Source organism: Oryzias latipes, chromosome 11 (assembly GCF_053564925.1).
Source record: "Oryzias latipes strain Hd-rR chromosome 11, Olatipes_Hd-rR_3.1".
NCBI classification, from domain to species: Eukaryota; Metazoa; Chordata; class Actinopteri; order Beloniformes; family Adrianichthyidae; genus Oryzias; species Oryzias latipes.
The window spans coordinates 17,997,034-18,010,189 of NC_136247.1; the positions used below are offsets into that span (position 1 = coordinate 17,997,034).

A 13,156-nucleotide genomic window follows, 5' to 3' on the forward strand; every position below is an offset into this window, starting at 1 on the left:
ATATTAGAGAAGCATTTATTTTCTGTTTATTTTGCATGCCAGTAATTAGAGATATGCTGCACAGTTCATTTGCAACAAATGCCATTGACATTATAGGACTTTGCTTGTTAAAAGGGAAGAAGTCAAAATGAATTATTTTTCTTTATTATTTATTTATATTTATATCTAATAACCAAACACTTTAGATAATCTTAGTTAGGCCTGCACAACAAATCGCAAATTTATCCTTATCCCGATATCAAGTTGTGCAATATGCATTTCGCAAAAGACGGCAAAAATTGCAATAAAAAGTTACCTTAAATCTGCTAAAACAATCTTATAGCGGCTTGAAGTATTTAATGAATCAAATAAATGCCTTTATGCATTTGACCAATCAGATGGACACCTTCATGTTGTTGACCAATCAGATGGAGCTCTTTTATGATAGATGCTCGCCTCCTATGTAGACGAGGGACATTTGGAGTGTAATTTCAGTTATGTTGACTCTTCTTTAAACGAAATTGATGTTTTTGGTTGTTTTGTTATTTGTTCATGTACCACAAGTTATATCGTCATCGCAATATTAATTACTAATATTGCAAGTTTTCCTCATACTGTGCAGCCCTAATCTTAGTGTTGGAGAGCACAGTGTAATCCAAAGCTAGTCTTTAAACCACATTCTGGACTATATAGTATAAAGTTTCTAAAAATCACTGTAATATTTCACAGCATCCTGAATATTTGTCTCCATGTGCACAATATCATTTTGTGTTTACTGCGTAAAAAAAGCAAAGCAGTGATTTTTCATGGTGCATATTTGAAACGAGAATTGTGTAAAGCTTTAAGTGATTTTCATCAGAGCAGTCCGATGGATTCAGCTCAGTAGGTGGGTTGTATGGAAATTCAATTCAATTCAATTCAATTCAATTTTATTTGTATAGCCCAAAATCACAACAACAGTCGTCTCGATGGGCTTCGAAGTAAAACATGAACTCAAAAGGATCATGAATACAAAGAGTTGAATAGGAAAATACTAAATTGAACTAACAAACTGACTAAGCTATACTGGCATGCCTGCCCTTAGACCCCCCTTCGCGGTAAGGAAAAACTCCAAAAAAAACAATAATCACATCTTCATTTTTTCGGATTTCACACTACTGAATGAAGCAAACCGTAGTGCCTGAATCCCTCTTTATTCACTAAATGCCATGGAATTATCCAAGCTATCCCTGAAAATCTTCTCACTCAAAGTCTTTTCTTGCATGTTGTTAGGCAAAGAAGTGATTTCAGATAGCTTTAAAATAGGGATGTAAAAGATGCAGATATGTATCAAAACTTTGATCTCGTTCTGCGAGTAACAGCAGTTAAAAACCCACAGATATGAACACGATCATGTTGGTAAAAAGTTGTGAAATTGATGAGGAAGTAAATAATCGGTTTATGTCAAACTTCCTGTCTTTGCCTTTTTATGTACATGTGATGCAAACAAAAAGACATCCAATTATAGGCTTGCTTCTAACAAGTCAGGTCAATTCCAGTTAACTGAAGGTGAGGGATGTGTAAGATAACCCTTTTCACAGCAATTGTGTTAAACTACAAAGAACAAAACAGTCTAAAAGAACTAAAATGACAAGTTTTGATGTTTGAAAATGTTATGTCCTTTACACGTTTTGTGCCAGTGAAGTTTCTCTTTAAATCGCCACAAAGTTAGTGGAATCTCTTATTTATCAATTTGTGGACAATGTATCAAGATCTTTATTCAATCAAGGTGAGAGGAAAAGATTCACAACCCTACTTTTATGGTAAGTATTAATGACTTTATGAATAAAACCCCAACTTTCTTTCTATTGCTATGATTTGCCTGTTTTTCCTGATCAAACAAAAGCGGTTTTCAGTGAGAAGTCAAGTGCCTCACAATGAGTTTTGTGGATAAGAATGAAACCAGAACAAAGCTGCTACAATCTGTGCCTCTTGGAATAAAGATATGCCCCTTTCTAAAAGTATAAACTAGGTATAAACAATTGTCATTGTGATGGGACGTCTTTTGTTGTAGAGACACAACAGGAAGAGAAACTGACAAAGTCAGAAATTGATTATTTACTTCCCAATCGACTGTATACCGTTTTTATCAACACAATCTTGTTTGTATAGTTTTCAACTGATACGGCTGTTGCTCCCAGTACTACTAGATCAATTTTTGATAAGTATCTGCTACTTTTTACATTCCTAGTATAAACTAACAAAATACAACAGTGAAAGAGTTTAAAAATTGTCAAGAAGTAAAAGAAATTGATGAACAATCAGGATTTGGCGTTGAGGTGTACTTCCTCTTAAGACTACCACTGTGCTTGGCTTGGTGATGTGTGAGTGACTAATGTATGTCTCTAAAAGGAAGGGAGTCACTGAAAGAGAGAAACCAGAAGGCAAGCTTTACAGTTACACACAGTAAGAGTGCCAGGTTTTGGGCTAATTAGAAGCCAAATGGATCAAGAACAAAACCACACACAGAGTCACCCTGACGACTGCAAAAAACACATATGCTGTTCTGAGTGTATGAGCCAGAACGAGACAAAAAGCCCAAACTCCAAACCAGAACGGTGTCAACATCAACATCTTTGCTGGTGTACCTGAAACAAACATGACCTTACTCCTAGATTTGATTTAGTCAGAATCACACACAAAGAAGTACAAAGCGTCAGGACCCAAATGACCAAGTTCAGCCACAAGACTATCAGTAATTCACAAAATACTGTATTTAGCGTACTATGAGGTGTACTTAAAAGCCTTGCATTTTTTTAAAGAACGACGTTACGCCTAAATGTCTATCTGATTTCTTATGATGTACAAACAAAGTTGGGTGTTACTGTAAATACGCCAACGCAGCTAACATGTAGCAGTGTCAGACCTTTTTGGGAGTTAGCACAGTCACAGTAATGTTTGTTTAAAAGGATCAATCTGTTTTTTAACATATTGCAAATTTAGGAGTTGCATGTATTTTGAATACGCTAACAAGACTAACGTGGCTAACATGTAGCAGTGCCAGTCTTTTTTTTTTTTTACGTGTTACAAACAAGGTTGGGAAGTACGGATATTGTGAAAACTCTACCGGCTAACGTGTTGCGTGTTACAATCAAGTTCTAGAGTTACTGTGAACATAGTTAATAAAGTATGACTTATTACCGCCAACTCTTTTGTATCATATAATGCGCACAATAGTTTGCTGTGTCTCATACATGACATGAGTTGGAAAATAGACCATTCATTGATGGAGCGTCCTGTAATGCGGAAAATCTGGCACCCAGCTTCACAGCGATCTCATGCCATGTGCGCTCAAAGAAAAATCCCTAACAGGGAGAGAAGTGCATAGGAAGCATGAACGATTGATCCACGCAAATTTGATCCAATGCCGTCTTTAATGAACTGAGTCACAGCATCACTCAGCGATAGCAGACACAAACTCAATCTGTCACACCATGTTTTCTGGAACCCTCCTTTCAAATTCACCGTGACACAAACGCAGTGCACAGAAATCTTCTTCAGGTGCATCAGGGCTCACAATCACCCGCTTTGGCTGATGCTCAGCTTGTCTAGTGTTGGTTTGTGATTGATCAGTTTTGTGTGTTCCGGCCTTTGGTGCTGAATGACAAAAACTGTACTCCTCTTCCTCATGATTAAAGGAAGGATTGCAAACTCACTTGTTTGGCAGTAAAGGATGGAGTGTTAACAAAAACAGAGAAAGAAGACTCAGAACTGTTCGTCTGGGAGGAAAGTGGGTTAAGAGGGGCGTGATGGATTAGATTGGGAGCCTTCCTGACTCATGGCCTGCTTTCTCTGGTGAGTAATGTGGTCAAGAACATCTCTGTCTAACAATCTCAATCCCCCTTATTTCCCTCAGTTGAACCTGGGCACATGCCCTGAGGGGGTCACACACAGAATACATCTTTTGTAAAGCTGAGACTCACTGTTGTATAGGGGCTGTGTAAAGCAGCAGACAACACCTAGATTTCTCTATTTTTGTATTTTTGTGGATGCTGACAGAAAGATTCAACAGGAATGTTTCTGTAATCTGTGTTTTAAGGAGTCCTGAGATTTTTGTATTGATTTCCTGGTGCTCCCTTTTGGACACTGTGTTCCCCCTGCTTGTTATGCTAATTGGAGGGATCTCTTCTTAACAGTCAGCACTATCGCATTTTCAGTTCACAGCTTGAAGAGACAAAATCCTAATGGTATACTACAACAACAACAAAAACACCAATATGTCAATTAAGAGTGCTGCAAATGTATTTTCAAGCCAAAAAAGGAAAAAGTGTATTGTTTTGAGAACATTAAAAGCAGATTTTTATTTGTATTTTTATTTATTTTAGAAAGTGTTATGACTGAAACTGGATGGAGTGATCACTCCCTCTTGGTGTTCCAAACAGGAATGCCAAGGGCTGGCTCCAAGAAGCCAAAATCCCAAAGACTTCTATAGAGAATTTAACAGCTAGAACTAAGTATTTCTATTTATCAGAATAACCATTGTTGATCTGATACCTTTTGAAACATTTTCTTGATAATCCTATTTTTTTAATCATTGTATTTTTTTCTGAAGAGCAAGTTATTCAGGTAATAAACTGACCAATCAGATGCCTCAATAAGAGCATGTGGTCTCACGTTGACTGTTCAAAATGTTTGATTAACAGATTCTTCCCAACCCGCCTTCGAGTGGTAGGGGTGTGAGCTTCCAAGAAGCTCACTCCTGATTGAGTGGTTGCCATAGAAATGATGACTCACATGGACTTGGACCAATCACTGCTTACTGATGACGTCTGGCTCCAATGTGACGGCGTCCATAATGTGCAAAAAAATGTCAACTGAATGGACTTTAGGTAAGCCATTTTCTATGAGGTGACATCACTCACTTGGTCCAGTTCTTTGATACAGTCAATTCCGAAAACCACTAATACTATACTAAAACTAAACCTGTACAAATGGATAAAACACAGGTTTTCTTGCCATAGTACTCTGGATTTAAGTGCCTGACTTTAGTTGAATCCCACCTTGTAGATAGTGACATCTTAGATATTAGCCTTCAGGTGAATAGAAGGATTAAAAAATTCAACTAACAAACTTAAAAAAAACATTCAAACTTTTTTTTTCTTTGTTAGTTTGGGTTAAGATGGCAAAGGAAACTAGTGTTAATATTATTATTCTCTACATGAAACAGCTGATACTGACACTAAATGAAAAGCAACTTTTCATATTGGCTTTTTTGTGCCGATATGCAACACATTGCTAATGTCTACTGTTGCATACCGGAACAAGGTCGCTATTGTCTGTAGCTGCGTTTACATGGGCAAAAGTAATCGGAATGAACGCCTGATTGCAAGAAAAATGCGTCATGTAAATGCCCCGTTCGGAATAGTCTGCCCCGATCAGACTCGTTTGGATCAAAATTTCTTTCCGATCGAGATAGGTGGGTTATGCCGATTGTTGATCCAATCGTGGTGCATGTAAACAGTTCATTCCGATTGTGTGTCACTACTGCTCTGATTTAACGTCATGCATAGACGGTGTTTCGCTCCAGAGAAAGCTTTGGAGCTCGAACAGGACCGACCGGCCACTCTGCGGAGGCCCGGTGAGAAGCGCCGCTCCGCTCTCACCCCGCTGGCTCTCCACCTCTCCCCTCTCTTACACCCCTCACGAGAGAGGTGCTGGGGAGGAGCGCTTCGTGACCCGTGACGTCTGAACCCTGCGTGGTCCTGGCTCGTGTGCCGGTGGACTGAACGTACTGTGTCTCCGAGCAGAGCAGCTGGATTAATAACTTTGTGTTTGAGGGGAGGGAGGACGCTTTGTTACTTGTGCGTTTTGTTGTTTGTCTGTGTGACTGCGATTGTCCCGCCGCTCTCGATTAGCTGCTGCCAGGAGAACTGTGTGTCTGAGCTCGGACTTCCAGCATACACAGCGGCTTTGGGGCGGTGTGCAAACTTTTCAAAGCAGAATGTCGCTCAGTCCTTAGAAACTGTTCAAACAATCACGTGGATTTGTGTTTCCAGTCGTGTTCCGACAAAATAAAAACTGATGTTATTCCCACATATTTAGGTGCAGCCAAGATGCAGATTGCAGCATGAGTTTATGTTCATCAAAGGCTAATGTTGTTAGCGCGTGTTAGCCTCCTAACACCGGCTTCTACCAGCTCCGTTCTTCCACAAAAAAGCACTGACCACACGGATTAAAAATAAAATGATGAGCGAACAGGCGCTTCATAATATTCATAACATTAATAAAAACACGTTTGGAAGATCTTCTCGTATATTACCGAGCTGCTGCATAAATGTATATGACAGCAAAGGTATTTTTACTGTGGGACTCATTTCCTTTTTCCAGTATTTTCAACACTACTGCGCATGCCCAAATGATTTATTCCGACCGAAAGTGTGACCATGTGAACGTTCGTTCTAATCGGAAAAAGTTTTTCTGGGCCCATGTGCACGGTTGAATTTTAATCCGACCGTTGATCCGATCAAGATATTTTTCCCATGTATCCGCGGCTTATGACTAACTGCTTAAACGGTTGTAGAGTTGAAGTAGTCGAAAGAATGTCATCACTGGAGCTAGAGCTCCGGTGTTAAAGAATTAACATAAACGGCTGTCTCTCTCTGCAGTCTAGAAGGTTTGATGCCCATCCTCCACCCCGTTCTCCACCTGCAGCGATGCTTTGGAATGGTCACGCCCCAAACCACCATCTAGGCTCTGGGGTTTATTCATCTATGGTCCGACTTCATCCCAAGCACGCAAGACGTTGTCGGCCCACAACCTATCCGCCAAAGACTGTGGACTTATTTCATGCACATATATTCCTGTAACCAAAAAAAAATCTTTATTTGCCTTCTGAGATCCCTCCTGATTGAAATACAGATAAAGTCAGTTGGACTCGTCCACATTCTGGAGGTCACATTTACTAGATCAGATGGTCAAACGGATGCTGCATCCCCTGGAGAAAACGCATTCAACAGGATCATCTAACAGAGTGCACTGAGAACCACCTCTATCAAATATCCACGCCATGAGTTATAAGAACATCAATAATCTTGCAGAAATTAAATGGTCCTACACATGGAAGTGTTTAAAGTGTTTAGGTCCAGTCGTTCGATTAATCTTAGGAGCAATCGTTGTTGCTGGACAGCGGCTTTGACTTTCAAAAGAGAAAAAACGCTGAAGCCTGCTCACAGCTAAAATAGGAGTCAGCTCAAAGTCTGTCTCCCATTTCTAAGGTGCCCCGAAGTGGGCGGAATCAGATCTGAGCTGTCATGAGAAGCATCGGTCCTTTCATCAGCTGAATGCTGCCCTTTACAGCAAATATTGGAACATGTGTGTGTGCTGGCAAACAGAGGCTCTTTGATGGAAGATGATACATTGCACAACAGTCAGGCTGCCCTTTGGAGATCAGCTGACGTGACGTGACGCAGCTCCGAACCGAGCAATTCACCAGAGCTTAGGGCTGGTCCTCCCAGCCTAAGCGCTGCAGGAATCCTCACATCCAAACATGAAGAAGTTGTGTCTGCAGAATGGAAGGAGCTGCACTTTGTTATTTTTTTAGTAAAGATAATTGATGTTGCAGAAAAATGGAGGCTGACTAGTTCTGACTTCTACACATTCTTTTGCAAGCTACTTAGCTAGGAGTAAGGCAAACATTTTTAAGCTACAGCACATTCAAGTGGCCACTTTCAATGAAAAGTCTATGGAAACGCGCATAAACGTAAACAAGTTGTCGCACTTTTCGTACAAAACAAGCATCCATTGAACGCTGGTTGAAAATGAACTATGTAAACTGTAAACAGTAGGGTACACACGCTGATGGCGTCCATTTTCATTTACGGAAGTGCCGCCCATCTGAAAATGTATCATGTAGGAAAAGAAATAAATGATATGACACCAAGTCTTTCATATATTAGAACAGAGCTGTGAAAGGAAAAGCCTAGAACAAGATTTCCACCACTTCAACATTTTGCCCTGAGCCTCTTCCAACTCTAGGTGACAGGCAGTAGAAAAAGAAAAAGAAAAAGAAGAAGAAGTCCCTCCCTGCTTGTCCAGTGTAAACACCATGGGCTTAATGCTTAATGAACGCACACCACATGCACTGAGTGTCTGTAGCTAAGGGGATACACGAATAAATGGGCCAATTATCTCTATGAAAAGTGCAGAGCTTACCACAAAACACCAAAAAGTGTCCGAAAAACCCAACGGCTTCACCTTCTCACAGCCAAAGAGTCACATGCAGCTCAGGAGAGCCGTCACGTGCATCCCTTGGTCTCCACAGGTGGCTGCCTTTGAAAGGGGGCAGCCATCTGATGGAGTGTCACACCTCAGTGTGAACTTGGCCAGGCCTGAACCACATGAGTAGGCAACCTTTCATTCCCTCCTGCAGCCAGACCAATATAAATAAACTGCAGTAGCATCAAATATTGTTAGCTTTTTGTGAAGTTTATTCCAAAAATTTACAGAAAACAACTATAATAAATAAATGCAAACATGACTACACTGCAAAAACGTATTCTTAAGAAACTGAAAATACCCTTTTATGCTCTGTCTTGCAAGAAATATAATCTTATTAAAGTATTTCAATAGCAAAATAATCTTAGTTTTAGTATGACAACATGTTTTAATGAAAAGAATGTTTTTGTTAAAATGAGAATTCTAAGTAAGACCATTTTCTTACCTTACTGGATGATTTTTGTGCTCATTCAAATAACATTTTTTCAAATATGAGGAATATCTGACTTATTTCAAGTTTGTTTTAAATGATGCTCGCAGGCCTGCAGGTTCAATGCATAATCCTCTGCAGACACTATACTAATAGTTTAAGTAAAGGGCTTAAATTGGAAACTAACCATGACCCCATGAGTGCACATTTTTGGCCCACAGGTTTCAGCAAAGACAAAATTTGGTCAAGCCCCCAGACTGACCCTACACCCTTATTCAGTAAGATTTAAATGCATAATTTTTCATCCATTCATGCATGAATTTCTTCAATTCTTGCATCAGTCTCGAGCTGAAAGCCAGCCTCACTGTTTCCAAATGAAAAGCAATCCATGCACTCACCACTTGACAGCGAGGAGCGGCTCAGGAAAGGTGCAGGGAGAGGGGCGGAAGTTGTCAGATGAAGGTTTGTCTCTGAGGTTTCTGTAAGAATCGCATCGTTTGGGTTTGGGTTCTGCGGCGGCGGCGGCTTTGCTGGAGATGTGTCCGCTCAGAGCTGCTCTGCTGCCGGACACTCTGCATCCGAGGTGCGCTGCTGAGGAGGGAGGAGCGGGAGGAGACGGAGACCGGGAGGAGGGAGACAGACAAGAAGGGAGGAACACAAGCAGACCCGTCAAACAGCGACCACGTGTGGCCACATTGGGAAGTGACTTCAATAAAAGACAAAGAAACATCGGCGGGAGATGGTCAAAACCTTCTCAAGAAAAACATACTTAACTGGAATTTAAAAGTATTCATCCAATTCTGCGCTGTTAAAAACTGTATGTGAGAAAGAAGGCCTGGCCAGAACATTACAAAATTGTTCTTTAACATTTTTTTGGAAAGAAATATGTATTTTGTGGGGACAAATTAATATTTATTAAGCATAAATAAGCAAATTGTTGACACCAATTCGCTATTTAAGGGCACATATTAGCATTTTGTGGGCAAATAGCATTTCGTGGCCACAATTTACTATTTTATGGCCATAAATTGACATTTTATTTGCATTTTGGTTTAGCATTTTGAAGCAAAAGTTGGTAATTTGTTGAATCAATTTTCATGTTCTCGGCAAAATGTAGAATTTTGTGGCCACAAAATTTTATTTGCATTTTGTGCAAACAAACTAGTATTTTGTGGACACAAATTTGTATTTTGTGGGAAAAAATTAGTATTGGGAATTAAAGCTCCTAATGAACTAGCACAAAATTGTAAATTGTACAGACACAATACTCATTCATGGCCAAAAACTATGAATTTGTGGGAACACTTATTATTTTGAGAGTCATGTCCCTGGCTCCGTTCTTGAGTAATGAGAAAACGTTCAAATTTGACATCTAAATTCACTTTTACATTCTGACAAAAATCAAAATCCTCACATTTCTTTGAAATTTTCTTTGAAAATCTAATTTTAGAAAGTGCCTCCCTACCCCCCCTGTCGCTGTTATGAAGGAATGAGGAACTGGGAAATCAAGGACACAAGAGCACGGATTGCTAATCCAATAGAGACTTTACTGAAGAAGAAAACCAATGAGAAACAACACATTTGTTTTAGGCTCTTAAAGGAGGTCAACCTAACATTGCAGCCCAAATGAATCTGCAACATTTTCAAGATTCAAGATTTGTTTATTGTCATTTCACACATAGTATCTGCAGAGAAATACACAGGTGAGATGATGTTGTTTCTCACTGGTATGACAGTGCAAAGAAAGCAAGCAATAAAATAATCAACTCAAATAAAAATAGCAATAAAATAAAATAGAGACCAGCATTCAGTGTTAAGTAAACAGTCTCCTGTTTTTAAACTGACTGTGCATTTAGCAGCAGTCTTTTTACGAGGGGTGGTTGGTTGTTAGAGTCTGTATGCATATGTCTTTAGGTGGTGTGGGGGTTGAGTCAATCCATTGGGTCTTTTTGGAGGACAGTCCATTCAACAGCCTCACAGCTTGTGGGAAGAAGCTTTTTAGCATCCTGCTGGATCTGCAGCTCATACTCCTGAACCTCCTCCCAGATGGCATGAGGGAGAACAGTCCATGAGAGGGGTGCTGGGGGTCCCTGATGATGGAGGCTGCGCTGCTCATGCAGCTCCTCTCAGATCGGGAGAGGTGCACCAACAATCCTGCTTGCAGTCCTGACAATCCTACTGAGCTTAAACCTTGCAGCTGCCAAACCAGGATGTAAAGCTCTGTGTCAGAATGTTCTCAATGGTGCCCTTGTAGAAGGTGATGAGGTGAGGTGTTGGAATTCCTGCCTTTCGGAGTCTCAGGAGGGGATGGAGCCACTTTTGTGCTTTCCTGATGACCATTGTGGAGTTGGTGGATGAGGACAGGTCGTTGGTGAGATGCGCAACTAGGAACTTGACGCTGTCGACCTTCTGCACAACAGCACCGTTTATGGTCAGATGTGAGTGGGGGTGATTGCCAGATGCCCTAAAGTTGATCACCATTTCTTTCATTTTGTCCAACTTTGATCTGGAGGTTATGGGATTTACACCACACTGCTAGCTGCTCCACCTCCATTCTGTAAGCAGATTTATCATTGTCGCTCATGACACCAATACTGTTGATGTGTAAACTTAACAATGGGGTTGGTGCTGTATCGAGCTGCACAGTCATGCGTGAGCAGACTGAACAGCAGTGGGCTCAGGACGCACCCCTGTGGTGTGCCCGTGCTCACTGAGATGGGCCTCGATGTTGACTGTCTGCAACCTGTCCCTCATAGAGCTGAGCGTCCTACTGCAGTTTGCCGTGTCCACACCTAGTAGCCCCAGCTTCTCCACCAGCTGCTGTGGAATGATGGTGTTAAAGGCCGAGCTGAAGTCGATGAAGAGGACTCTAGTGTAGGTGTTTTTCCTCTCCACGTGTGACAGTGTACGGGGGAGAGAGGTGAAGATGGCATTTTCCGTGGATCGATTTGCTTCATATGCATATTGTAAAGGGTCCATATTTATTGGAAGATTGCTCTTGAAGTGATTTAGGACCAAGTGCTCCAGACATTCTGCCCCAATGGTGAGAGGGTCACAGGGCGAATGTCGTTTGGGCAGGCTGGATTTGACTTCTTTGGGACTAGAGTAATAACAGCAGTTTTAAGGTGGGTTCAAATGCCTGCCTGAGTGAGGTGTTAAAGATGTCGGTGAAGACATCTTTCAATTGCTCGGCGCAGTCCTTCAGAACCCGTCCAGGGATGTTGTTCAGGCGGGTCGCTCTGGGTGGATTGACGGTGGAGAAGGCCTTCCTCACCTCAGCGGTTGACAACTGCAATGCTGTGTCGCTGGAAGATAACGGGAGCATCTGTGCCTGGATGGAGTTGTGTACTTCAAACTGGGCGTAGAAGTTGTTCAGTTTCTCTGGTAGAGAGCGGTTGTTGTGGCTGCATCTCCAGATTGAAATGCCTTGTACCGGTCTCTCAACAGGGAACAAACATTTCCCGTCAGCCAAGGCCTGCAGTTTTTTATATTTATTAGACTTGAATTTTGCTTAAATTATGCAGAATCAATGACAATACTGGACATTTTTCCAGCAGTGAAAGAGGTGTGAGGTTTTTGTGAAAGCTGCAAAGCAGGGATCTTTGCGTCCATGTCTGGAAAACGTTCACAGACAGATTTGGTTACTATCAGGTTTAAACTGACCTGAAGCGACAATGAAACTAGCTGCTCCAAGGATCAGACGAGCAAAGGCTTGGCTGCTGATTGGAAGCAGACATGCTGACTGGGAGAGATGATTAATTGAACACAGTCTGGTCTGGAGGAAGAGCAGTCAGGGGGAAAGACCACAGCCGGCACAACACACAAACACCGGCAAGATTTGGCTCGGTGTGAGTCGAAGAGCAGACTTTAAATAGAGCAGGTCACTGTGCGCGAGGAAGAGATCCCTTAGAAAAAGACTAAATAAATCTTCAGATTAAATTGGAGCATTTTAGGTTCCTAATATACAGATGGTATATCAAAAGTAAATTTGTTCTGCCTCACTTTTAGTACAGACTACATAAATATGTAGTATACTACTTTTTGCTGAGGGATGCACACATGTGCAACAAGAGAACTGAGAACACAAAGCTCTACCATGCCCATCGATGCTTTCATAATAAATAAATAAATAAATGAATCCCAGCCATGTTAAAGTTTAAGTCCCAGCAGTGGTTTAACCCCCATTTCAAACTGACAGCCGAGAAGGAAGGGATGAAATCAACTGTGGAATTGAACCCACCACCTTTCAGTTTTAGGGTAGACGCTCTACCAAGAGGGCAAAAAGCTAATGTTTAGATCTATGACAAATATGATATGTATGGATTATGAACGAGAGTCTCACTTTGATTATTTCATAAACATTTAATGAGCATTTTTTTTAGGAAAAGTGATTAGATGAATTGACAAATTCATAATTACTTTTGATTATTTAACCCTCTTTTTACATTTTGATTTAGGTTTTTTAAGGGATCTGAAATTTGGAAACCTGTCATC

At 40.9% G+C, this 13,156-nt stretch overlaps 1 protein-coding gene across 1 annotated transcript in view; it reads right to left on the minus strand.

Annotated features, from left to right (window-relative positions):
- The window catches only part of rims3 (regulating synaptic membrane exocytosis 3), a 46,838-nt gene extending 37,575 nt beyond the window's left edge, over nucleotides 1-9,263 (minus strand). The window contains exon 1 of the mRNA XM_004074021.5: nucleotides 9,061-9,263. The gene's annotated coding sequence lies outside the window, so the exon portion shown is untranslated. The remainder of the gene's footprint in view (nucleotides 1-9,060) is intronic.
- Nucleotides 9,264-13,156: the final 3,893 nt, after the last annotated feature.